The sequence below is a fragment of the Microcaecilia unicolor genome, chromosome 1, assembly GCF_901765095.1.
Source record: "Microcaecilia unicolor chromosome 1, aMicUni1.1, whole genome shotgun sequence".
Lineage (NCBI taxonomy): Eukaryota > Metazoa > Chordata > Amphibia > Gymnophiona > Siphonopidae > Microcaecilia > Microcaecilia unicolor.
Genome location: NC_044031.1, coordinates 41,021,000 through 41,047,805, shown reverse-complemented (window position 1 = coordinate 41,047,805; position 26,806 = coordinate 41,021,000). Strand labels below are relative to the sequence as shown.

The 26,806-nt window shown below is 46.2% G+C and overlaps 1 protein-coding gene across 2 annotated transcripts in view; it reads left to right on the top strand.

Moving 5' to 3' along the window:
- Positions 1-688: 688 nt before the first annotated feature.
- The window catches only part of LRRC61 (leucine rich repeat containing 61), a 38,691-nt gene continuing 12,573 nt past the window's right edge, over positions 689-26,806 (top strand). Inside the window, exons 1-2 of one of the 2 annotated variants that reach the window (XM_030189884.1) lie at positions 689-798; positions 20,948-21,121. The gene's annotated coding sequence lies outside the window, so the exon portion shown is untranslated. Of the gene's footprint in view, positions 799-20,222; positions 20,276-20,947; positions 21,122-26,806 lie in introns of those variants that run through there. The other variant, XM_030189885.1, reaches the window with a different exon arrangement.

The window sequence follows — 26,806 nt, the reverse complement described above, 5'->3', positions numbered from 1 at the left end:
CGTCCTGGAAGCGCGAGCAGTAAGCCCACGTTGGGCTTACCGCCGCTCTGTAAAAGAGCCCCTAAGGTTAAACCCTTTATACTTGAAACTCTGAGGGAGTAGCACTTTTAGCTCACAGTTGTAAGCCGCATTGAGCCTGCCATGAGTGGGAAAGCGCAGGGTATAAATGTAACAAAAATTTTTTTTTTAAATCAGGCAGCGGTAAGCACTATAGGAATATAATGGGCATATTGGGGTTTACCGCCAGCTTTCTACCATGAGCTAAAAACGCTACCGTGGCTTAGTAAAAGACCCCCAAAATGTGGAGACTTGATTCTCATAACATGATGTCTATTTTGATGGCCCTTTATCCCTGCACGAATACAACGCCTTGTTAGGGTGTCCCCATAACCAGCCGCTCCAAATGCCACACTGATTACGATTTAGAACAAACTAGCACTCTAACTGATGAAACCGATACTTCTTCTGTGTACATCCGTATGCTGCACACAACCCAGCATGTTTGAAAATATGAGATCAAATAAAAACGCCACCAACAATAAAGAACGACAACGTGGATGCAGCAGCAGCAGCTGATAGGTTTGTCAGCATTGTTTTGGGTGCACGGGGATGACGGCTGCGCGAGGGAGGCGGGGCTGAGCCGGCTTCAACTTTTTCACATTATGCCGTCTCCTGTTCTGAAGCAGCTCCTTGGTAACCTCAGTGGGCCTTGATGCACCAGCCTGGTTTGACAGCAAGTGCGGCCGGCTGCCCTGAATTGAAGGGAAAAAGAGGCGGTACTTGGACGTTGGAGCCTGGGTAGGTACACTAGGTAGTTGATCTCTGAGAGGGTTCGATCACTCGCACGTGAACCCTTCAGGAACTGCCTCTGTTACTACAAATCCTCCCGTCCAGCTCTCTACCCGTCCTCAACCTACTTGTGTTGTCTTTGAGATCGCTACGAGTGAGGGGCCTGGCTGCAGCTGTGCTTTCCTCCGATGTCCCGCCCTCCCTTGACGCAACTTCCTGTATCCAGCAAGGCATTGCAAATTAATAGGGCAAAGGAAACGCAGTAGGCATAGGCACTAGCCTAGCACTAAGCTAAGGCAGGCGCGCCGGTCCCGGCCGGGAAGTGGAACTGGGGTCCATGCATCTGAGGCAAAGAGGTTTAATTAAGCCTTGATCTGAGGAAGAGACTGGGAGAGGTTGTGTTAGAGGGGACGGGGTATCGGGTAAGGGAAACTGGGGGTGTGATCTGAGGTACGAATTTGAGGGAGATTAGAAGGAGATATATTAGACTGGGGAGAGAGCCAGTGGTGGGAGGTGGGACTGGTGGTTGGGAGCAGGGTTGCCAGGTGGAAAATTTTTTCCCCACCCAAACCAGCCCAAAACCTGCCTAAACTCAAACCCCGCCCCTGACACCCCCACCCTGCGTCATCGGCCCCGCCCAGAACGTCACTAACCCCGCCCAAAACATCAGTAACCCCGCCCCCACGGCCGAAAAAACCACCCAAAACAAGCCCAAAAAACCGCAACCCGCCGCGGGTAAAAATTTCCCGCGGCGGTTTGCGGAAAACCGGGCGGTAAAACCGCCCACCTGGCAACACTGGTTGGGAGGCGTGGATAGTGCTGGGGTCTGTGCCAGAGCCCGTGGTGGGAGGCGGGGATAGTGCTGGGCAGACTTATACCGTCTGTGCCAGAGCCGGTGGTGGGAGGCGGGGCTGGTGGTTGGGAGGCGTGGATAGTGCTGGGCAGACTTACACGGTCTGTGCCCTGAAAAGGCCAGGTACAAATCAAGGTAAGATACACAAAAAGTAGCACATATGAGTTTATCTTGTTGGGCAGACTGGATGGACCGTGCAGGACTTTTTCTGCCGTCATCTACTATGTTACTATGATATAGACCATGGAGAGGGGACCCTGGTCTCCGAATGCGTGTGACTTGGTATTTCAATCTGAGACTGCCAGGGTTACTTCTCCTCCTCCTTCCCTTTACCCTGGGAAAGGCTTTTCTTATCGTTAAGTGGATGACTTGAACGGAGAGGTGGTCGTGATGCTGTCGTTCAAAACGGACAGGGAATGTGACCTGTATACAAAACCTTTATAACAGTGTGCAAGTCCATTACTACTACTACTTAACATTTCTAGAGCGCTACTAGGGTTACGCAGCGCTGTACAGTTTAACAAAGAATTACTGTCCCTGCTCGAAGGAGCTTACAATCTAAAGGACGAAATGTCAAGTTGGGGCAGTCAAGATTTCCTGAATAGAGGTGTAGTGGTTAGGTGCTGAAGGCCCAGCTCTCTTCCTTTTACCCCTCAGTTCCTTCACTCATGCTTAGTTCCACTTTTATCAACCCTTGCTCTCTGCTCCCCACTGTCACCCCATTCCTTCACCCAGGGCCGGTCTTACCAATTGTGGAGCTCTGTGCAGATGAGTTCGGTGGAGCCCCCCCCCCCCCCCCCCGACCCCTTGCCCAAACTCTGCCCCTACCTCCAGTGATGAGGATTTTTTTTAATTTAAGATATGTGGTGAGTCCTCCGTTCCATAAAACATTTACAACAACGAACCCCTAGTTTTTCTACTTATCATGGAACAAGGTAAGTTATGGCAGTTCTCCGTTGATCTTGTATCCAGCACTTTTTTAAACTTCTGTATCCTCTAACACAATCAAAGCATAAATCTAACAAAATAACTTGCACTGGAAAGGTAACCTAGGGTTACAGCAATAAGCTGAAAACAGAGTTCAAACCCCACTGATGCTTCTTGTGACCATGGGTAAGTCACTGACATTGCCCCAAGTACAAATCTGCAGTTAAAAGGCCTCTGGATATAGGGAAATACTTAATGTAAGTGAATGCAAAATTGTCTTAAGCTACTGCTGAAAAGGCACACACCCACTAAATTCCTCTTCAACTGAACTACTACAAAACCAACTAAACTCAACTCTGCCTTTTATTATTATTATTTATTACTTTTCTATCTCTCCCCCTCATCTCAATGTGGAAGCTAAAAAGAATTAAACCATTTTTTCCAAGGTCCGTCTTCCGCAATCTGGTACAATCACTAGTACTCAGTCATCTGGACTACTGTAATTCATTATACGCTGGTTGCAAAGAGCAAATACTTAAAAAATTCCAGACAGCCCAGAACACAGCAGCCAGATTAATATTCGGTAAGCCAAAATATGAATGCGCGACACCACTACGAGAAAAACTACACTGGCTCCCACTTAAAGAACGCATCACGTTCAAACTTTGTACCCCTAGTCCACAAGATTATCCATGGAGAAGCCCCCAGCCTACATGTCAGACCTAATAGACTTACCTCACAGGAACGCAATAAAATCTTGTACATTCCTCAATCTTCATCCTCCCAATTGTAAAGGTTTGCAATACAAATTGTTGCATGCGTCCACCTTCTCCTATATGGGCACGCAGCTATGGAACGCCCTACCACGCAACCTGAAAACGGTCCATGAACTGGCCAATTTCCTCAAACTACTGAAAACCTATCTCTTCGAAAAGATATATCACTAAGATCAACACGTGTAATATAGATAGGAATGTCTTATAACGTCTTTTGCTGTAATACAATCATGTAACCCAAACTCTCTATAAACCAAATGTATATTTTCTATTTCCAGTATCCACAATGAATTGTAAGCCACATTGAGCCTGCAAAGAGGTGGGATACAAATGCAATAAAATAAATAAAATCTAACACCAACAGTCAGTGGCAGCAGGAGATGAAGAGCTCGATTTTCCAGAGCTGGTTAATTGTGCTGAGCTGCCTCCTCCCCATCACATAAGTACATAAGTAATGCCACACTGGGAAAAGACCAAGGGTCCATCAAGCCCAGCATCCTGTCCACGACAGCGGCCAATCCAGGCCAAGGGCACCTGGCGAGCTTCCCAAACGTACAAACATTCTATACATACAGACTTGGGTGGCGGAGAGCACAGACCCTTTCCTCACCAAGCTGCGAGTTGAGAGAGGCAGAGAGACAGCAGTACCTGAGACACCCCTGTCTGATGTCAACATGGGTCACAAGCCAAAGAGCACCCCCCACCCCACGCTCAGGCTTCCATCAGGTTAAGAGTTGCTGTCTAAGGGAGTTGTATAGCGCTGTACTTGGTGATGCCTCTGTAAGAAGCACACTGCATTCATAGGTCACCCGCCCCAACCTCGGGTTGGGGCTACTTGTGGGTCCCCATTACTAAAGAGCTCAAGTGACGCTATTGGTGACATCATGTCATGAGGTAGTTGGCACTATCTGAAGAACAACCTCAGCCTCGTCCAGTCCACTGACTTCTTATCCATGTTGACTTATTCTCTGCTCCTGAAATACCACTTCTGCAAAGTAGTCTAATGGTTAGTGCAGCGGGCTTTGGCCCTGGCAACCTGGGTTCAGTTCCTTGTGACCTTGGGCAAGTCACCTAACCCTCCTTTGCCCCAGGTACAAAAAAAAAACCCAACTTTGATTGTGAGCCCCTTGGGACAGTGAAAACTACCTGTATTTAATGTGTACAGTGCTGCATATGTCTAGTAGTAAGTGACACGTGAGCGCTCCTCCACATCACATACACAGACTTGCCAGCATGGGGCAGGAGACATCTAATCATGAGCTGAGTTCACAGCCTGACATTTCATAGCAACACAAGGCACTTCCTGTCATGTCTATCATGTCAGGGTTGGCAGCGCGGGTCTCCTGGAAATGGGAGGCCCTGTGCGATTGCACTGGTTTTTCCTGCCTAAGACAGGCCCGGCATTCACCATTCCCTCCCCCAGCTCCCTTTCATCTTTCATCCCTGTGCTGCTGTGACCTACCTGGGGTGGACTGACCATTGAGACAATAGGGCAGTACCTGATGGCTCACAGCAATAGGAGGCCCACTGTCCCATAGCTTCCATTTTTACTTTAGTCACTTTTGATAGGTGGTTAGGGGCCCATGATCCTTATTACTTGTGGGCCAAGATCATTGTCAGTCCACCCTGCCTTCAATCCCATAGCCCTTGTTCTCCCTCTTGTCGTCTCCTCCACCTCACTACACCCCTTGTTTTTTCCTCCACATTTACTCTGTCAGTCTGTATTTGTTCTATTAAGGATTAAAAACTGGTTAAAAGATAGAAAACAGAGAGTAGGGTTAAATGGTCAGTATTCTCAATGGAGAACGGTAGTTAGTGGGGTTCCCCAGGGCTCTGTGCTGGGATCGCTGCTTTTTAACATATTTATAAATGACCTAGAGATGGGAGTAACTAGTGAGGTAATTAAATTTGCTGATAACACAAAGTTATTCAAAGTCATTAAATCACGAGAGGATTGTGAAAAATTACAAGCGGACCTTACAAGACTCGGTATACATGTTCAGGTCAGCAAGTCTCTCCTCATACGTCTTGTAACACAAATCCCATACCATTCTTGTAGCTTTTCTTGGGGTGATAGTATCTGAGGATCTGAAGGCGATGAAACAGTGTGACAAGGCGGTGGCCGTAGCTAGAAGGTTACTAGGCTGTATAGAGAGAGGTGTGACCAGCAGAAGAAAAGAGGTGTTGATGCCTCTGTACAAGTCGTCGGTGAGGCCCCACCTGGAGTATTGTGTTCAGTTTTGGAGGCCATATCTTGCTAAGGATGTAAAAAGAATTGAATCGGTGCAAAGAAAAGCTACGAGGATGGTATGGGATTTGCGTTACAAGACGTATGAGGAGAGACTTGCGGACCTGAACATGTATACCCTGGAGGAAAGGAGAAACAGGGGTGATATGATACAGATGTTCAGATATTTGAAAGGTATTAATCCGCAAACAAACCTTTTCCAGAGATGGGAAGGCTGTAGAACGAGAGGGCATGAAATGAGATTGAAGGGGGGCAGACTCAAGAAGAATGTCAGGAAGTATTTTTTCACGGAGAGGGTGGTGGATACTTGGAATGCCCTCCCGCGGGAGGTGGTGGAGATGAAAACGGTAACAGAATTCAAACATGCGTGGGATATGCATAAAGGAATCCTGCGCAATAGGAATGGATCCTCAGAAGCTTAGCCTAGAATGGGTGGCAGAGCTGGTGGTTGGGAGGCGGGGCTAGTGCTGGGCAGACTTATACGGTCTGTGCCGGGGCTGGTGGTTGGGCGGCGGGGATAGTGCTGGGCAGACTTATACAGTCTGTGCCAGAGCCGGTGGTGGGAGGCAGGGATAGTGCTGGGCAGACTTATACGGTCTGTGCCAGAGCCGGTGGTGGGAGGCAGGGATAGTGCTGGGCAGACTTATACGGTCTGTGCCAGAGCTGGTGGTGGGAGACGGGACTGGTAGTTGGGAGACGAGGATAGTGCTGGGCAGACTTATAGGGTCTGTGCCAGAGCTGGTGGTTGAGAGGCAGGGATAGTGCTGGGCAGACTTATACGGTCTGTGCCAGAGCTGGTGGTTGGGAGGTGGGGTTGGTGGTTGTGAGGCGGGGATAGGGCTGGCCAGACTTATACGGTCTGTGCCAGAGCTGGTGGTTGGGAGGCGGGGTTGGTGGTTGTGAGGCGGGGATAGGGCTGGCCAGACTTATACGGTCTGTGCACTGAAGAGGACAGTACAAATAAAAACGTAGCACATATGAATTTATCTTCTTGGGCAGACTGGATGGACCGTGCAGGTCTTTTTCTGCCGTCATCTACTATGTTTAAGTGCATCACTTTGCATTTCTTCGCATTGAATTTTAATTGCCAAACCTTAGACCATTCTAGCTTCTGCAGATCCTTTTTCATCCCACCCGGATGTCCACTCTGTTACAAATCTTAATATCGTCCGCAAAAAGGCAAACTTTACCTTCTAACCCTTTGGCAATGTTACTCACAAATATATTGAACAGAATCGGCCCCAGCACCAATCCCTGAGGCACTCCACTACTCACCTTTCCCTCACCCGAGCAAATTCCATCAGCCCGTCAACCAGTTCCTAATCCAGTTCACCACGTCGGGCCCTATTTTCAGCCTGTCAAGTTTATTCAAGAGCCTCCTGTGGGGAGCCGTGTCAAAAGTGTTGCTGAAATCTAAGTAATTACGTCTATAGCAAGTCCATGATTCAGTTCTCTCGTCACCCAGTCAAAGAATTCAATGAGATTCGTTTGTCGCGGTTTACCTTTGGTAAAACCATGTTGTCTCCGATCTTGCAACTTATTTGCTTCCTGGAAATTCACTATCCTTTCCTTCAGCATCGCTTCCATTACTTTTCCAATAACCGAAGTGAGGCTTACCGGCCTGTAGTTTCCAGCTTCTCCCCTATCACCACTTTTGTGAAGAGGGACCACATCCGATGTTCTCCAGTCAAAGGACCTCAAAGCTTCCTAGTGAAACTGTTCATTCCTGAACAAATCCTCTCTTACTGGTAATGTCTCAACTATATCAGGAGCAGAATTTTATCATTGGTCCATATAATATTCTATGCAGGGTAAAAATAAACCAATGAAAAAAACCTCCTATTGCAGAGAAAAATCATTGGTTCCTCAAAAAAACCCTTTAAGTAAATATTAAGTATTGTCACGCTCAGCCGCCAGATCCGCGCCACTCTTTCTCAGTCTCTTCCTTTCTTTACCCGGCACGCCCTTCACTCACGAGTCGACAGTCTGCAATCAGGGTCTCCGGACAACAGGCAAATCACCAGAAGTGCTTTATTAGCTCCGGAGTACATTTACTCTGCTTTAAGGCTTCACAGGCCTTTCTCTCTCCTCAGTGTAGCTCCACTTTTAAACCCAGTTCATTGGAGCCCTGCTTGCAATATAGTTCAGCGCGGGCCTGCTTTCCACACAGTTCACTTTGGCCCTGCTTTCAATATGGTTTCCCCCCCCAGCACTGCTTCTAATCCAGTACTTAGTTGCACTGCTCTTTCCCACAGTTACTGAGCACTGCTCACAATTCAGTTCAGTTAGCAATGTTTTCCTCCTCAATTCAGTTTAGCACTGCTTTCAAACACAGTTTAGTTTAGCATTGCCTTCACACACAGTTCATCTTAGAAATGAAATTAAACAGTTCAATTCAATGGCAATATGGTCTAAGTCACTTTCTCACTCTTAGACCTAATGACCCACCTCCCTCATTTGTCAGCACAAAACCACCTGACATCCACCCACCGGGTCAATTCACCAAGGCTTCATTCACTCTCTCCAGTTCAGTTCATAACTCACTTTAAGAGCCCTCCACCAGCACTTCCATTTCCTCCTCATTCTCCCCTCCTTTCTCCTCCTCCAGTTCCATTCTCTCCTCCCCTTCCTCCCGGTCTAGGGGCTCCTCCCTTCCCCCATCTGATTCCATCTCCCAATCACACCCCGGCTCCTCCCTCCCTTGCATAGATTCTTCTCCCTTCACCTGATCTGTCTGCTGGTGCTGCACTGCCTTCTGGGGCTTGTAGTTCCTTGGTTCTGAATCTCTCTGGTGCTGCACTGCCTTCTGGGGCTTGTAGTTTCTTTGCTCTTCACATACCCCCCCAGTCAAACGATTGCTAGTCCGTTTGTTTTTTCCTTCCTTTACTACCGGACTAGCAATCCTTGACAGAACATCAACATGCTGCATTAATTTCCCTGCTTGATGTTCCACCTGAAACTGAAATGGTTGCAACGCCAAATACCACCTCATCAATCTAGCATTATGGTTCTTCATCTGACCCAGCCACTTTAAGGGGGCATGATCCGTGACCAGCTTAAAGGGACGCCCCTCAAGATAGAACTCACAGGCTTGTATCGCCCACTTAACTGCCAGGCATTCCCTTTCAATCGTGGCATATCTAGTTTCATGAGGGAGAAGCTTCCTGCTCAAGTACATAATCGGGTGCTCCTCTCCCTCATGCACTTGTGATAACACCGCACCTAATCCTACCCCAGATGCATCAGTATGCAATACAAAAGGTTTCTCAAAGTCCACTGCTTTAAGTAGAGGCTCCTGGCATAATGCTGACCGCATCCCCGCAAATACCCTTTCCGAGTCCTCCTGCCACTGGAGCTGATTCGGTCTACCACCCTTCAACATATCTGTCAAGGGGGCGGCTCGAGAGGCGAAGTGAGGTATAAATCTTCTGTAATAACCTATCAATCCCAAAAAACTTCTTAGCGCTTTCTTATTTGTAGGAAGGGGAAACTCCTGAATACTTTTCACCTTATCACACAATGGCTTAACCTGACCATTTCCTACCCGATAGCCCAAGTATTTTACCTCCCGCTGGGCAAAATGGCATTTTTGAGGGTTAAGGGTGAGACCTGCTTCCCGAAAAGATTGCAATACCCCCCTAACCTGGACTACATGGGTCTCCCAATCTGGACTATGAATGATAACATCATCCAAATATGCAGCAGCATATTCCTGGTGTGATCTCAATACTCTGTCCAGCAGGCGTTGGCAAGAAGCCGCAGCTGAATTTAAGCCAAATGGCATTCGCTTGAATTGAAACAACCCAAGCGGGGTGCAAAAAGCGGTCTTAGGCCGGGCCTTCCTCGATAAGGGAATTTGCCAGTACCCCTTAGTTAAGTCAAGAGTAGACAAGAACTGTGCCGAACCCAGCCTATCTATCAAATCCTCAATACGAGGCATAGGATAAGCGTCTGGCACAGACAGCGCATTAACTCGCCGAAAATCTATACAAAAACGCCAGGATCCATCCCTCTTAGGCACTAGCACCACCGGACTCGCCCACGGACTAAAGGATTCCTCGATCACCCCAAAGTCCAGCATTTCCTTCACTTGTTTAACTACCTCCTGCTTTTTACCTGGGGATAACCTATAAGGTCGCTGACGAACCACCCTCCCTTTCTCCGTCTCAATTTCATGTACTATTAAGTGTGTCTCCCCAGGACACGCTGTGAGAACATCCTGAAACTCCAGCAACAGAGCTTGCATCTGTTCCTTCTGGGGACCCTCTAAGCTGTCTCCCACTGTCACTTCCCTAGGAATAAAGATCTCCGATATCTGCGGTCCTAAGTCCTCCTCCAATTCCTCCTCCCCTTTTGCCCAATAGGCTTTCCTTTCCTGCCAAGGCTGGAGTAAGTTCGCATGATAGGTCTGAGGCTTCCCTCGCTCATTCAATACCTCATAAGTGACCGGGCCCAACCGTTTCCTCACCGTACAGGGTCCCTTCCATTTACTTAAAAATTTATGTGGATTATCCGGGACCCTAACCACCACCTTATCCCCTTCCTGAAATACTCTGACCTGCGCTCCCTGATCATAATGCGTCTTCTGATAACTTTGGGTTTTCTCTAGATTACCCCGGGAATAAGTGCCTAACCTCCACAACCGCCCTTTCAAATCATGAAGATATTCTACTACCGTCTTATCCTCCCGTTCCGGCGGTACCCACTGCTCCCGGAGAATATCCAACACTCCCCTTGGGGCCCTCCCATATAATAATTCAAAGGGGGATACTCCTAGGGAAGCCTGCACACATTCCCTAGATACATACAATGCAAAAGGCAAAAGTTGATCCCAGTTCTCATAGTGTGATCCTAACCCCTTCCTTAACAACATCTTCAAAGTTTTGTTGAACCTCTCCACTAGGCCGTTGGTTTGAGGGTGATAGGCTGAAGTACAAATGTGTTTAATACCAAAAGCCTCCCAAACCTGTACCAGGGTGCGAGAAAGAAAATTGGTGCCTCTATCAGTTAACACCTCCCTAGGAAAGCCAACCTCACAAAAGAGCCGAATCAGCTCCGCAGCAATCACCTTTGCCGAGATATTTCGCAAGGGTATGGCCCAGGGGAAACGGGTAGCCATATCAACAATCACCAGAATATAAGAAAACCCTCTCCTGGATTTAAGTAGGGGACCGATAATATCCATTGCCAACCTCCCACACGGATTCTCAATTCGGGGAAGAGGGTGCAATGGAGCAGGCCTTGGCCCTTTCTCTGTCAGCTTCTGACATACCACACAGGATTTACAGTATTCCTCTACCTCTTTATATACCCCAGGCCAGTAAAACCGCCCTAGTAACTGTTTCACTGTATTCTGGATCCCTTTATGTCCTCCCAGAGGATGGTCATGCGCTAACTGTAACACCAACTTCCGGAATCCCCTAGGTACAATAAGTTGTTTAATCTCCTCCTCACTGCCCTCAGCTGGCATCACCCGAAACAGTAAACCCTTCTCTATCACAAACTTGGGTCCCTGTGTGCCCCCCACCGGCTCCCTCGCCCGTTCCCAGGCATATTTCAATGTGAGATCTGACTCCTGTTCCCTGCTAAAATAAGGGAACCTGCTCAACAACTCCTCAGGATCCTCCGGAAACTCCCCTCCCTGCTCAATCCCTTTCATTGTCTGAGTCCTGTGCCTCTGCGTTAATTTTTTTACTTGCCCTGACTCCCGCGTCTTCCCAGGTGCCCCTAGTACCTCCAAATGAAAGGGAAAAATATGTGACAAGTTCTGCTCTACTCCTTCTTGCTCTTTCCTCTGCCCCCGAGTAACAACCAACCCTTCCTTTTCTCTTAAACAGTGCACAAATGGGGGCCAATCCCTCCCCAAAATTAGTTCCTGAGGTAGCCGGGGTAATATTGCCACCCATACCCAGTGTGACCCTGAAGGACCTTTTATACCAACTCGCTTAAGGGGATATGTAGTGGTAGCCCCATGAACACACTGAATGCTGACCTCCCGGCCCCTATTATCATTACATACTCCTCTCTTTCCCTTTATTCTTTCCCACAGGGCCCGAGACAGCATGGTCTGATCCGCCCCTGAATCTAGCAGAGCATTGACCCAGACCCCACATATCTCCACTGCTTGCCTCAATTGTTTCACCACTGGCCCTTGGGAGTACGAGGTGAACCCTAGTTTAGCAAAACAGTCCCTCCTCAGATGTCCTTTCCTTCCACACCGGTAACACATTCTCTCCTCATTCACTAAAGGTCTGGCCCCTGTTACTCTTGCCACTTTCTCCCCCATTCGTCCCCCTCCCCCTTCACACCGCTGGGCCTCCAGGAAGCATTCCATGCTTTTAATGGCCTCCTCAAGTGACATACACCCCTTCTTTATCAAATCCACCCGAAACTTTTCAGGTAGTGCCTCCAAAAATTGTTCCAGCACAAGCTCTTGCATTACCTGATTCATAGTTCTCTTTTCAGGCTCTAACCACTTTCCTGCTAAATCCAAAAGCTTTTGAGCCAACGCCCGGGGTGTTTCACTCTCCACCCAGCGTAATTCTCTGAATCGCCTTCTATATGTGTGGCGGCTCACTCCATACCTGTCCAGAATAGCTTCTTTCAATTTGGTATAGTCCGCCACCTCCAGTGTAGGCAAAGCCCTAAAGGCGGCCAAGGCCTCACCAGACAGCGCAGGGGCTAATCGAATTGTCCATTGTTCCCGGGGCCACCCTGCAGCCACCGCCACCCTTTCAAATGCCCCTAAGTAATCTTCAATATTGTCCGACTCAGTCAGCTTACCCCACGGCAGCCAGTTCACTCCGGGAAGTCCTCCTACTCCCACCGCTCCTTCTGCTCGGTCCACTCTTCCATCCGGCCCCCTGTCAGACAACCGTCCTCCACCTCGAAGCAACTCCTGAAATAAGTCCAAGAGCGGTTGCTGCTGTGCCCGGGAAGCCGCCAACGACTCCTCCAACAGCTGATGAGCCATCTCTTGCTGTTTCTGAAATTGATGCGTCATAAACGCAAACAGCTCTTTGGGATCCATATCCTTCACCGGATTCCCCGCACCTGCAAAAAGACAAAAAAAAACAACCACCCAAGTGCGGTATCTCACAAACTCTTTTCCACTGCACAGAAACTGTGCTTCTCCAATTACTGTATCCTCCCTCGCCTCCTCCCTAGGTACCCTTTACCTGGGTAGGCGAGTAATACGCCTTTGTCAGCGTTGGCCCACACGACGGGCTTCCGAAACCTCCAGGACTCCTGCACCTCGCTCCGACTGCTCGACTGGTCTGGTCCGGAACCCACTCCACTCCTTCTAGGACACTACTCCTTCCCGTGGAGGTTCACTGCGATCCCACCACTGCCACCATAATATGTCACGCTCAGCCGCCAGATCCGCGCCACTCTTTCTCAGTCTCTTCCTTTCTTTACCCGGCACGCCCTTCACTCACGAGTCGACAGTCTGCAATCAGGGTCTCCGGACAACAGGCAAATCACCAGAAGTGCTTTATTAGCTCCTGAGTACATTTACTCTGCTTTAAGGCTTCACAGGCCTTTCTCTCTCCTCAGTGTAGCTCCACTTTTAAACCCAGTTCATTGGAGCCCTGCTTGCAATATAGTTCAGCGCGGGCCTGCTTTCCACACAGTTCACTTTGGCCCTGCTTTCAATATGGTTTCCCCCCCCAGCACTGCTTCTAATCCAGTACTTAGTTGCACTGCTCTTTCCCACAGTTACTGAGCACTGCTCACAATTCAGTTCAGTTAGCAATGTTTTCCTCCTCAATTCAGTTTAGCACTGCTTTCAAACACAGTTTAGTTTAGCATTGCCTTCACACACAGTTCATCTTAGAAATGAAATTAAACAGTTCAATTCAATGGCAATATGGTCTAAGTCACTTTCTCACTCTTAGACCTAATGACCCACCTCCCTCATTTGTCAGCACAAAACCACCTGACATCCACCCACCGGGTCAATTCACCAAGGCTTCATTCACTCTCTCCAGTTCAGTTCATAACTCACTTTAAGAGCCCTCCACCAGCACTTCCATTTCCTCCTCATTCTCCCCTCCTTTCTCCTCCTCCAGTTCCATTCTCTCCTCCCCTTCCTCCCGGTCTAGGGGCTCCTCCCTTCCCCCATCTGATTCCATCTCCCAATCACACCCCGGCTCCTCCCTCCCTTGCATAGATTCTTCTCCCTTCACCTGATCTGTCTGCTGGTGCTGCACTGCCTTCTGGGGCTTGTAGTTCCTTGGTTCTGAATCTCTCTGGTGCTGCACTGCCTTCTGGGGCTTGTAGTTTCTTTGCTCTTCACAGTATCTATGAGAAAAAATGTCCAAAAATCTCCAAAAGAAAAATGTGTAATCCAATTCTCACTCGTTCAACCCGACCCTTCAATTTAAGCAAAAGATTTTTTCACACAGCCACCCCCACCGAAGTGGTGTACCAATTCACTTAGCTGCCAAAGAACGGATTCTTCTTATGTTCCTTCCACTTCTATACGTGGCTTTCACTTCTCCTCGCTGCTGTTGATTCCTTCACCATCCACCATTCACCGGTTTCCAGCAGACTCCGGAGTTCCTCTGATTTCTTTGCACTCCACATCTGTTCTCTTTTTTTTGTGTCGGGCTTGATAAGAGTTAAATAACTATTAAATTCCTCATTCTTCTACAAGAGCGCCTTGTTTCGCGCCAAAAACTCACTGCTTCAGGAAGACAAAATGAATGTTCAATTTCACAAATGAACTCCGTACTCAAGTTCAGCCAATCAAAATCTTGGACAGGTTTAAAGGTACAGCGATCAGAAAAACGCTTTCCATTCCACATTTCTATTTAAACCTGACGGTTCCATTGTTTCAAATTGGAATATCATTCGTTGTTCTTTTGGTTATATATATATATATATCTGCACCACGCCTTCCACGCTATACTGACAGAGGATGACAACTATTCTAAGAGTGTGCACGAGAGTGGGGCCCATCTCGTTTATTTCAAGTCTAGCATCAGAGCCAGGCCTGCCATGCACTTTTTAAAATGCTCGTGTGCAGGCAGAGGAAGGGGAATGAACATATGGCAAGACCTACTAAGATGCCCATACCCAAGAGAGACATACAAAAAAAATCTATGCTGGTTAGCAAGAGTTAGTGAGAAAGAGGAAGGAAGCACTTACTATGGGGTGGGAAAGCTGGAGTTTGGAGATTTGGTAGGGAGTTAAGTGGAAATTCAGAGGAGGGATGAGATTTGTCAAGAGAAGGGAACCAGAATTTATGGAAATGAGTTTGGAGAAGTTAACAGAGCCTGGGAGAAAGGAATGCCAGGGGAAAAGACAGCAGGGATTAAGAAGGGAGGGCAGAAGGGCAGTTCGTGTGCTCAAATTGGGTGGCAGAGGTAAGGGAACTAGGGCCCCAATGCTCAAAAGTAATCGCAGGTGCTCGAGGCCATTTGCGCCATACTAGCACCCGTATTTACCTGTGCAGAATGTTCAGAGGGGGTCTAGGGTGGAAAATGAGCATACCAGGCACTAGCGCAGGTAGCATGCAAATGTAGTCAAGATGTAAATGAGATCATTTTGTATTCCTCCCCAATGCTCACAAAAAAGCGCCTGAAACAAAACTGCCTTACCGCTGCAAAAAAATAACGCCAGGTCAGAGCAGGCATTAGGTCGTTGGAAGAGAGGATTTCTCATGCTTATGTTCTTTCTGCCAAATGTGCCGGTTTTGGTTGCTTTTGTAAGCAGAAGGAAACCCATGCAAATCCTTAAGTGCTATTCGCAAGAAACAGCAGACCCAAGCGAAAGCACACATTAGCATCTGTTTCCTGCATCTAAATATAAATCTACAGCTATCAATAATAAATTGGAAGGCGGTGAAATACTTCTAAATTTTCAAAACACAATTTATATCATACACCAGATACTCAGCAGTTCTAGCAGGGCTTCTCAAATTTTTTAAACGTTTACACAGAACACAAAGAGGAAAAAGACTCGGTATACCCCAGCTATTTTATCTCATTATAGCCAATTGGGGTTCAGTGTCTATCATCAGCATAAAGAAACTTCTTTTGCGTTAGTTATTTTATATTATTTATTAAATCAAATAATGTAGTAAGATCTACACGCTATTTCAAAAAAGCCATATTTAAGTTGTAAGTTTTATAACCACCACAAAAGTCAGACGGTGGCCAGCATTTCATTTCTGCTTCGGGGACTCGCGGCAGTCAATGAGCAGGAGCAGAAGCATAAGACAGCGGTAGGAAGTCATGTCAAGTCAGTGAGAGCGATTTAGTGACGAGCTTCCTGAGTTTTTGAAGTACGGTAATCTGTTGATTGAAATTTTGGACAGATTTCTGATTTTCAGATTATAAGAATGTTTGCTTGTTTTACAGAGATTGTGCTATTTTATATTATTTATTAAGTCAAAGAATGTAGTAAGATCTACACATTGTTTCAAAAAAGACATATTTAACTTGTCAGTTTTATAACCACCACAAAAGTCCAATTGTGGCCAGCATTTTGTTTCTGCTTCAGGGACTTGCAGCAGTCAATAAGCAGGAGCACATTCTCTATAAACAAGCAAACAGTGGAGGAGTGGCCTAGTGGTTAGAGCACCGGTCTTGCAATCCAGAGATGGCCAGTTCAAATCCCTCTGCTGCTCCTTGTGATCTTGGGCAAGTCACTTAACCCTCCATTGCCTCAGGTACAAACTTAGATTGTGAGCCCTCCTGGGACAGAGAAATATCCAGAGTACCTGAATGTAACTCACCTTGAGCTACTACTGAAAAAGGTGTGAGCAAAATCTAAATAAATAAATCTGAAAATTACAAATCTGTCCAAAATTATATATAACACTAAATGTTGAGGTAGATATAATAGGCATCTCAGAGACTTGGTGGAAAGAGGACAATCAATGGGACACTGTGTTAACAGGGTACAAATTATATCGCAATGATAGGATCAAATTGGAAGGGGGGTTGCACTATATATTAAAGAGGGAATTGAGTCAAATAAAACAAGCATTCCACGTGAAACAGATAGCAGCATGGAATCATTATGGATAGAAATTCCATATGAGAAGGGAAGGAGTATTCTGGTAGGGCTATACTACCATTCGCCGGGACAGAACGAACAGACAGATGAAGAATTGTTTACAGAGATTAGGAAAGCTGGCAAATTGGGCATCACTGTAATAATGGGTGATTTCAATTACCAATAAAATATCTAATTAATTCTACTCTGTTACACACGAGTATTGGAAGTGTGCAATTGCTAGCATATATGAAAATGTGGAGAAAAAAAGACTTCAGAAATCCTAACGAGTGCTTTTAATGTGGAAAACCACCTTTAAATTTTCTAGCACTCTAGTTCTTCAATCACCAGTCTTCACAAAAAAAACTCCACTCTTCTTCTTCATATAATACATGCCTGAACACCTTTTCACAATACTCGATGTTGAAGGCTCTCAATCATAGTCAACAAACGGTGAATCAAATGTAACTTAACTGAAATGTTCTTCAAGCTGTCAATGCTACGTTCGCATATAATGTTCCCAAAGCCCAACAGGAGACCCTGTTTCGCCAATCCTAGGCTGTTTCAAGGGCCAGAACTTTCATAAAGACAGATATTTCTTATCTTCCAATTTCACCGCATTCAACTGCCTCCCGTCGGCGTCCTGAAAACCAGTCCTACTTCCTTCCTCTATATATACGTCATTTCTTACAACCCATTAAATCAACTTCAACAACTTTATTGACAGGGGTCTGTTTCACAAAAAAGCCTTCCATTCAATCGATATATTCAATCCCTTAGGTAAGACTTAGGTAAGTAGGACTGGTTTTCAGGACGCCGACGGGAGGCAGTTGAATGCGGTGAAATTGGAAGATAAGAAATATCTGTCTTTATGAAAGTTCTGGCCCTTGAAACAGCCTAGGATTGGCGAAACAGGGTCTCCTGTTGGGCTTTGGGAACATTATATGCGAACGTAGCATTGACAGCTTGAAGAACATTTCAGTTAAGTTACATTTGATTCACCGTTTGTTTACTATGATTGAGAGCCTTCAACATCGAGTATTGTGAAAAGGTGTTCAGGCATGTATTATATGAAGAAGAAGAGTGGAGTTTTTTTTGTGAAGACTGGTGATTGAAGAACTAGAGTGCTAGAAAATTTAAAGGTGGTTTTCCACATTAAAAGCACTCGTTAGGATTTCTGAAGTCTTTTTTTCTCCACATTTTCATATATGCTAGCAATTGCACACTTCCAATACTCGTGTGTAACAGAGTAGAATTAATTAGATATTTTATTGATTATCATTCTACTATCCCTTTGGAAATTATCAGTGATTTCAATTACCCCAATATTGACTGAATAAATGTTACATCAGGGAGTGCCAGGGTGTCATGTCCCCTACCTCAACACAAGCGGCATCCTCGGGCTGCGCAGTGTCCCGTTGACACACACACTTGACTGGCACAGCCCTGAGCCATGTGTGTGTAGTTCTTCTCTGGCTGCAGGCTCCTTGATTGCTTTGCTTCCATGCACCTGGCTCTGCTCTCTCTCTCTGCCTGGTTTCCAGACTCCTTGATTGCTTTGCTTCCACCCACCTGGGTCTGCTCTTCCTCTGCCTGGCTTCCCTTGCTTCTCTCCTATTGGTCTTCCGGTTCCTCCTTCCCCTGCTCTTGTCCTATGGCTGTTCCCCTTCTCCCTGCTGAAGTCAGATGCCAGCACTTTATCAGCTGAGCTCTCCCTAGACTCCTTGCTTCGGCTTCTACTTTGGTAGGTGTTACTTGCTCAGTAGTGTGCTTCTCCTCTACTTTGTTCTTCATTGCTGACTCTGCCTGTACTTGGATTACTCTTGTGTCTGCTGCCTGCCTACTGACCTTGCCTGTACCTGGATTACACTCATGTCTGCTGCCTGCCTACTGACTGCCTGTACCTGGATTACTCTTGTGTCTGCTGCCTGCCTACTGACTCTGCCTGTACCTGGATTACTCTTGTGTCTGCTGCCTGCCTCCTGACCTTGCCTTGCCTGTACCTAGATTACTCTCGTACCTGCTGCCTGCCTACTGACTCTGCCTGTACCTGGATCACTCTCTTGCCTGCTGCCTGTCTGGCCATCACGTTCATCACCCCGCTTCCTACTCCATCTCGTAAGCCCTGCAGGCCGCCCGCACCTAGGGGCTCAACCTCTGGGGAACGGCGGTCAGCGCAGGTGAAACCCGGGGTTGTCCGGCTGCCAAGCAGAACCTAGTCCGAGTACCGGGCTCGGCAGCGCTCTACTTGGTACAAGAACTCACAGGTCTGACACAGGGAGATAAAATGTCTAGATGTAATAATGACTACTACTCAGAGCAACTAGTCCAGGAATCGACAAGAGAGGATACCATTTTGGATCTGGTCCTTGGTGGCATGCAGGGCATAGTGTGAGAGGTGGCGGTGTTGGGTCCCCTGGGAAACAGTGATCATAACATGATCAAGTTTGAGCTTCTATCTGGGATGAACCTGCAAAGGAAATCTACTGAAGCATTTAATTTGAAGGGCAACTAAAATAAAATGAGGAAAGTGGTTAAAATGAAGCTAAAAGGATCGGCTGCTAAGGTTAGAACACTAAATCAGGTGTGGAAGTTATTCAAAAATACCATTTTGGAAGCCCAGACCAGATGCATTCCATGTATTTGCAAAGGTGGAAAGAAGAGAAAACACAGAATGGTTAAAAGGTGAAGTACAAGAGGCTATTACAGCCATAACATTGTCCTTCAAAGAAATGAAGCAAATTGATGAGGCAAGACTTCCCTTGGCGGAACCCATGCTATCTCTGTCCCATTAAACCATGTTTGTTTATGTGTTCCATAATTTTATTCTTTATAAATAGTTTCCACTATTTTTCCTGGCACTGAAGTCAGGCTTTCCAGTCTGTAATTTCCTGGATCACCCCTGGAACCCTTTTTAAAAATCGGTGTTACATTAGCCTAGCCTATCTTTGCAACATTGTTAATGCTCAAAATTTTCTTTTTAATCTGAACAATTTGATAGCTCATACGTAAATGAGCAGCCTGAGCTTGGGAGTCACACCCTTGTGTTCCTGATTCAGTCCTGTAACAGAGACTTTCCACAGACAGCAGAATTGTTCAGACACTTGATTCCTCCCACATTCTGTATTCCTTCTTGAGTTATGGAAGTAGCTCAGAGATAACTGCTGAGCACAGGAAGAGGTGTGCATGCTCACAATATACACTTGGAACAGCTCTCCCAGTGCGCAGAACTATCGTGATGCAATCGGACGATTTCAACCACTTGTGTGTGCCTGACCAGTCCTGCTGTCTACAAGAAAACACAGGCACAAAGTGAGAAACAGTAGTTCATTCCCCTCTCCCCCCCACACACACATACACATGTCTCTCATTCGCTTAAATAATCAGTCCGAGAACTCAGACTAATTTCTTTCTCAACAAGATAGCCTGGATATATTGTTGCATTTGTTTTTTTTTAGTTATAGGTTAATCTGAGAAGTGTCTGCTATTTGAGGAAAAAAGTACAAACTGCCAGTGCTGATGTTCATCTGTGCAACATGGCTTTGGAAGGGTTAACCTTTATGATGCAGCTTCATTCTATACTGACAGTGACTGGAGCTCTGTGTACCCAAGGGGATCAGTGAAGGAAGTTAAGGCATCCACTGCTGACATCTGTGATAGAGCAAGAGAGACAAGGTGAGGTGAGGCTGCTCCATTCACAGAACCTGGAGCAGAGACTTCAGACCAGGGAACTCAGTATCTACCCTGGTGGCAGTGATTGAGCTAAAAGAGGCACAGAACGGGGGGGGGGGCCCTGCGCCTCCACTGTGTCCAGCCCACGGCTGCCACATCTACCTACTGCAGGGCATCAAAGAAAAAAGGCAGGTAAACAATAGAAGGCACAGCAAGAGCAGCTGCCAGGGCAGCACTAGACAAAAAAAGCCCAGATGCAGTCATTCTAAAGGGGGTACAGGAGTATTCTTTCATGTCTGTGTTTTTTTTGTACAATGTGCAGTGCTGAAACTGTGGTACTTGTATCTGCTTGGATATATTTAAATGAAGCCTGAAATTCTGTAGAAGTACATGGTACATCTCTTCTACTTTGCTTGATTGTGTGCTAGACAGTATTTGTTTTTTATTGTGTCTGCTGTACAATCGAGCCTGCAGATGTTTCCGTTTCTGCTCTTATGTGTTGCCTGCCTTCCTCTCATCTTTCATTGGAGAGGAAACATCCCTGTAATAGCTAGACTCAGGACATGCTTTTCATACCTATCTCGGAACTCTGATTGCATTTTGATAAGGAAGGGTGTGTGTGCACCAGCTGCTTTCAAGAAATAACGAGTTATTTGTGCTGTCCTTTTCTTTCAGCATCTCCAGACCACATCCAGCGGGTTAGACACAGACCAGGTATGTATTGTTTTCAGAACCCTGAGTGAGAACACTGAGAGAGCTGTTGTCAAAAGAAATCAAAGAAGACCTAAAGAAGCCGGGATTGTGAAGGTCTGACTGCTGAATTTCTGCTGTATTAAGTAGAGGACAGAGGTGAGGACCACAGTTCCTGTCTGTTTGCCTAGGCTTGGCAGTAAGAGCATGTCGCCTGGCTGCCAGCTCTGTGTGAGGCTGACGGTTGCTAAGGGAAACTGTATTCCCCCATTTCATCCTGCTATCCCCCCCCCCCCCCCATCAAGTCTATACCTCCTTTCCCAACATCTCTCTGCAGGGTGACTGGCCCCCAGGGGAAGGGGGAAGGAAGACCATTGCATTGTGGAATCAGAAATGAAAGGGGAGGGGAAGAGAAGAGTAATCAGCTTTTTGAATGTCTTTGGGTAGGATATGCGCCTCATAATAGAAGGAAAAATTAGGCCTAGTCATCTGATGGACCACACTTCCAAATTACCCTTTGATTTGATATAAATGATATCCTGCCAACCTCCTCTTATTCCTCACTAACATTTTTCTATATTAATTCATGTCAGTGATGATAACGTTGTTTCCCTTTTTTCCCCAAAAAATTTCCTTTGAAAATATGTTGCAGGGAATGTAAATTTGGGCTACAATGAATTTAGCACAGCTGTCTGCCGAGCCTCCACTTCCTGCTGTTCCAACATGAATACTATGATTAATTACCCCAACCACAGCCCCATCCCTACAACATTTTACTCTATGCTTGTGTTATTAATTTTAAATAAATTTTAGTTTATTTTAAAAGACAGATTTTAGAAAGAATGTACAGATCAGAACTGAGATGTTCAGGTTGGTATGTGTCAAATTCTGCTCGTATTATAGAAACGGATTTGCCAATACAGCCGTTTCTGAAATACATGCAGGAATGGACAAATATGTACTGGCGCTTGTGTGGCAGAAAAAACAATATGCAAATGTCAACGTCTAAAACATCAATGGAGAGAAATAAGCAACATGAATATGTGTCAGCACTTAGAAATGTATGTGGCCCTTTTACTAAGATGCGCTAACAGATTTAGTGCACACTGATTAGCATGTGCTTGAATGCTCTACAGCCTATTATATTCCTGTGGGCTGCATGGCATTTAGCACGTGCTCATTGTTAGCGCGTGCTAGTAAAAGGACCCCTTTGTTTCGTATTCAGAAAATACATGTGTAAGTGCCAATAATTAGATGTATATGCCTTATATTTTGGAATAGATGCCTGTATTTTCCCAGTTAGGTATAGAGCCTACGATCGTAGGACACTATCAGTTTCTTGGGGGGGGGGGGGACAAGGAGATTAAAGGGGCAACCTTCTCTAATCCCTCCTGTATAGCACTGGCCAAAACGAGCACTTTTAACAAACCTAGGGCCTGATGCACAAAGCTTACCGTGTTTGCAATGTTTGCTTTAGACCAATTGTGGCTGGTCTAAAGCAAATATTATCTAGCATCTAATGCACAAAGGGGTTTTGTGTAGCTTTAACTGTTCACCATAGCTGCTACCAATAATCCAATGCAAATGTATTACGATGAGCTCATTAGTATTAAAATGAGCATCCCGTGTGATGCATAGAAAGGAGCGTCTACCATTAACATGCAGAATTGTCCGGCAGGTCTGGAGCTTTTGTTGTGTGTGTAATCTGTTTGCATTTTTCAATAGCACGCAAGAGAAGCAAAACAGTTTTGGAGAGCAAAGAACAGCTTAGAGGGGTGGAGAAACAAAAGCAGACAGCCTATCAGCTGGAAAATACCCCTATGATGTCAGCTGGGGGGGGCTTTAGCAAAGCGCACCGGCAAAATCAATGGGGGGGGAGGCAGCTAGAAGGAAAGCAAGTAAGCTGAGCACTACAGGGGAAAGGAGCAGCAGGACAAAATGATTCTTGTGCATGCGCAGAACATGGACTGTTACTGAGAAACTGTTCTGCGCATGTGTTAGGTGCTTTCCCTGTCGAGCTGCTTGCAGATTTTCCGTGCATCTCATTTGCATGCCATTTCCTTTGAGCATCGGTCACTGTTTAGATAATGGTAAGTTCAACAGCTGCTGCGGTATTTAACAGTGACGTTTGCGCATCAGGGTCCTAGATGTGCCCAGAAGCAGGTATAAGTCCGGACACTGATCTTAGTGCTTATAGACATTCATTCCTTTTCTGAAATGGGGAAAACACATGTATGTTTTGGCTGCTCCCTAGCCATGATTTCTCACTATTTGCTTGTATTCACAATTTATACATGGAAACTCCAGCTTTCTAAAAATCAAAATTTGTACGTTTATTTAAAATGCTAGTATTTGCACATGCAAATAGTGAATAAAGTTTCCAAAATAACCACCTTTGTGCATATTATTTCAAAAGTACACAACTATGAAAACTCACCCAATATCATCAGCTATAGATTTTACCAGTAAATTGTTGAAGAGGTTCTTTCATAATTCCTTTGCGAACATGGGAACAGACATGTTTTTTAATGGTATGGACTAGCAGCCAGTATGGACCAATAAAACCTAGTAGTTTGTGTTTTGTTGTTGTTTTTTTTTTTTTTTAATTTTTATTTCGATAGCATCCCTCTGGACAGTCACAGATGGTTATGCACTCCTACCAGCAGATGGAGACTGAGAACCACTGAGTTTCAGATATAGGTATAAGTGAGCTGTGCACCCCTGAAAATCAGTCTCAGCAGATGGTAGCAGTGGTAACGCCTGTGCAGTCCTGTTTGGTGTTTTGGTCTCAGGTGGGGGATGTTTTCTCTTTCCGTTTTTTTTAAACACCTTTTTCAACCTCTGGAGATAAAAAGATTATTCTAAACAAAGTTGATCCCAATTCCTTTCCATACTCTGAGGTCTGTGGGGGTCTGTGTGTGTGCCCTGGGGGTGTCACACTCGGGTGGCCAAGTCCCTCCCCCCCTTGGTTTCGGGTGTAAGAGCCTTGACTGTTCTTAGCCTGCGGTGGACAGGCAGTCCTGAGTGCCTGAGTGGTCTGCCCTTTGCCTTTGGCCATGCTTGTTGGAGATCTTTTCCACAACTTGATGTAAAAGAAATAAAAAACGCAGCCTTTGGGGGGCTTGTTTAAGCTGTTTAGGCTAAAAAAAAAAAAGAAATGCCAGCAGATTCCCGCTTGTGTGAACAGTGCAGGGAGTCGGTCTCCTGCCTTTCCCGGGGCCGTTTCAGTTTTGTGCCACTTGGGTGCCCCAGTGGCTGTGTGGTCTTGTGCTCCATGGGTGTTGCTGAGTGCACCATAATTTCACAGCGCTGGAAGCACTGCGTGGTTTGTCAGCAGCCTGCTGTAGATTTGGCGGGGCACTGTTCGGTCTCTGCTGGCAAGGACTTGTCAGGGCTGGCAGCAGATCCTTCTGGTACAGTTGCAGACGCTTTGAGCGCGCTGGGGGAGCAGTCGATGGTGGCAGCGATTTTGATTTCGACAGGAACTGCTGCCATTTTGACGTTTGCTTCGGCTCCCAATCAGCCTCCATGGTTGCTGCCCATGACTTCCTCGGTACCTGGCCTGCAGTCTGCGATGGTCTCAGGCTTCTGGGGTGGATTTTTCTCCGGATTTTGTGTTGGCCATGGCCAAGGCCTTTTGCCTATGTTGAGAGGGTGGCCATTCTCTGCAGGATCCTCAGCTGCCATCCCAGGGGACTGGTTCCTACCCCTTCACCCTCTCTCTCCCTCCTACTCCTGCCAAAATGCAACATAAGTACATAAGTATTGCCATACTGGGGCAGACCAAAGGTCCATCAAGTCCAGCATCCTGTTTCCAACAGTGGCCAATCCAGGTCACAAATACCTGGCAAGATCCCAAAAAAGTACAAAACATTTCATACTGCTTATCCCAGAAATAGTGGATTTTCCCCAAGTCCATTTAATAATGGTCTATAGCCTTTTCCTTTAGGAAGCCATCCAAATCTTTTTAAAACTCCGCTAAGCTAATCGCCTTTACCACATTCTCTGGCAACAAATTCCAGAGTTTAATTACACGTTGAGTGAAGAAAAATTTTCTCCAATTCATTTTAAATTTACTACATTGTAGCTTCATCGCATGCCCCCTAGTCCTAGTATTTTTGGAAAGCGTAAACAGATGCTTCACATCTACCCGTTCAACTCCACTCATTATTTTATAAACCTCTATCTTATCTCCCATCAGCCGCCTTTTCTCCAAGCTGAAGAGCCCTAGCCGCTTTAGCCTTTCCTCGTAGGGAAATCGTCCCATTCCCTTTATCATTTTCGTCGCCCTTCTCCGCACCTTTTCCAATTCCACTATATCTTTCTTGAGATGCGACGACCAGAATTGAACACAATACTCCATGCGGTCGCACCATGGAGCAATACAAAGGCATTATGACGTCAGAAGGCGGGACTAAGGGCACGAACGAACTCATCAAGCAAGCAGGGAAGGCTGGAGATGGGCAGCAGGGCTTAAATAATGCGGCGCTTTAATGGAGAGGTAATAAACAAGATGGATGGGAGCGGGAGGGGACGGTGGGGGCGAAGGACAATCGCTGCACATGTTTGGGAGCGGGAGGGGAGGTAAGCATGGCACCCTCCTGCCATGCTTACCTCTGTAATGGAGTCGGCTCGCCCCAAACAACAACCGGCTCGCAAGAGCTGTCAAAATTTAACAAGCGGCTCTTGCGAGCCGGACAGAGCCGGCTCCAGCACACCACTGGTCGCGTGGAAGTCAATCTCGGTTTCCGTGGAGCCTTGCATCTTTGCTTCTCTGTGTAATGGAGTTGATGGAGTGCTAGGGTAACACACTTCTAGAGGCGGTACTGTTAGAAATATGCAATCTGTCCCTAAAATCGAGTGTAGAACCGGAAGACTGGAGGGTAGCCAATGTTACCCCGATTTTTAAGAAGGGTTCCAGAGGAGATCCGGGAAATTATAGACCGGTGAGTCTGACGTCGGTGCCGGGCAAGATGGTGGAGGCTATTATTAAGAATAAAATTGCAGAGCATATACAAAAACATGGACTGATGAGACAAAGTCAGCACGGATTTAGTGAAGGGAAGTCTTGCCTCACTACTACTACTACTACTTAACATTTCTAGAGCGCTACTAGGGTTACGCAGCGCTGTACAATTTAACAAAGAGAGACAGTCCCTGCTCAAAGAGCTTACAATCTAATAGACAAGTGAACGGTCGGTCCGATCGGGGCAGTCAAATTGGGGCAGTCTGGATTCACTGAACGGTAAGGGTTAGGTGCCGAACGCAGCATTGAAGAGGTGGGCTTTAAGCAAAGACTTTTTTTTGAGCTGAGCTGTGCCATCATCTACAATCACACTGACAAGAATAAACTTCTTCTTTTTTTTTTTACAAGCTCTGACATAGCTTGGATATTCTGGAATTAATAAAATGTCTGTTGCCAAGGTAGCAAAGTCGGGGCTGCTCACAGATTTCCACATATGGCACACACTTAACTGTTCAAACAATAAAGAGGATGAAAGAGTGCATATATAACAAGTCCCACCAAATCCTCTCCCATATAATCTGCAAAAGTACTTTTTAGACTATATTAACCCTCATGGAGTACAATAAATATGAGAGGGAAAAAGCATCAACCCCCTCGCCTCCACCTGTATTGAAAATCTTTCAGGATAAAAAGGACTTTACCAGGGTCAATTATCTTCACAGGCATAAAACTCCACTTGAGTTCAATTTCAACTGGATCCATAATGCATTTTTTTGAGGGGGTAAGCAAACATGTGGACAATGGGGAGCCGGTTGATATTGTATATCTGGATTTTCAGAAGGCGTTTGACAAAGTGCCGCACGAAAGACTCCTGAAGA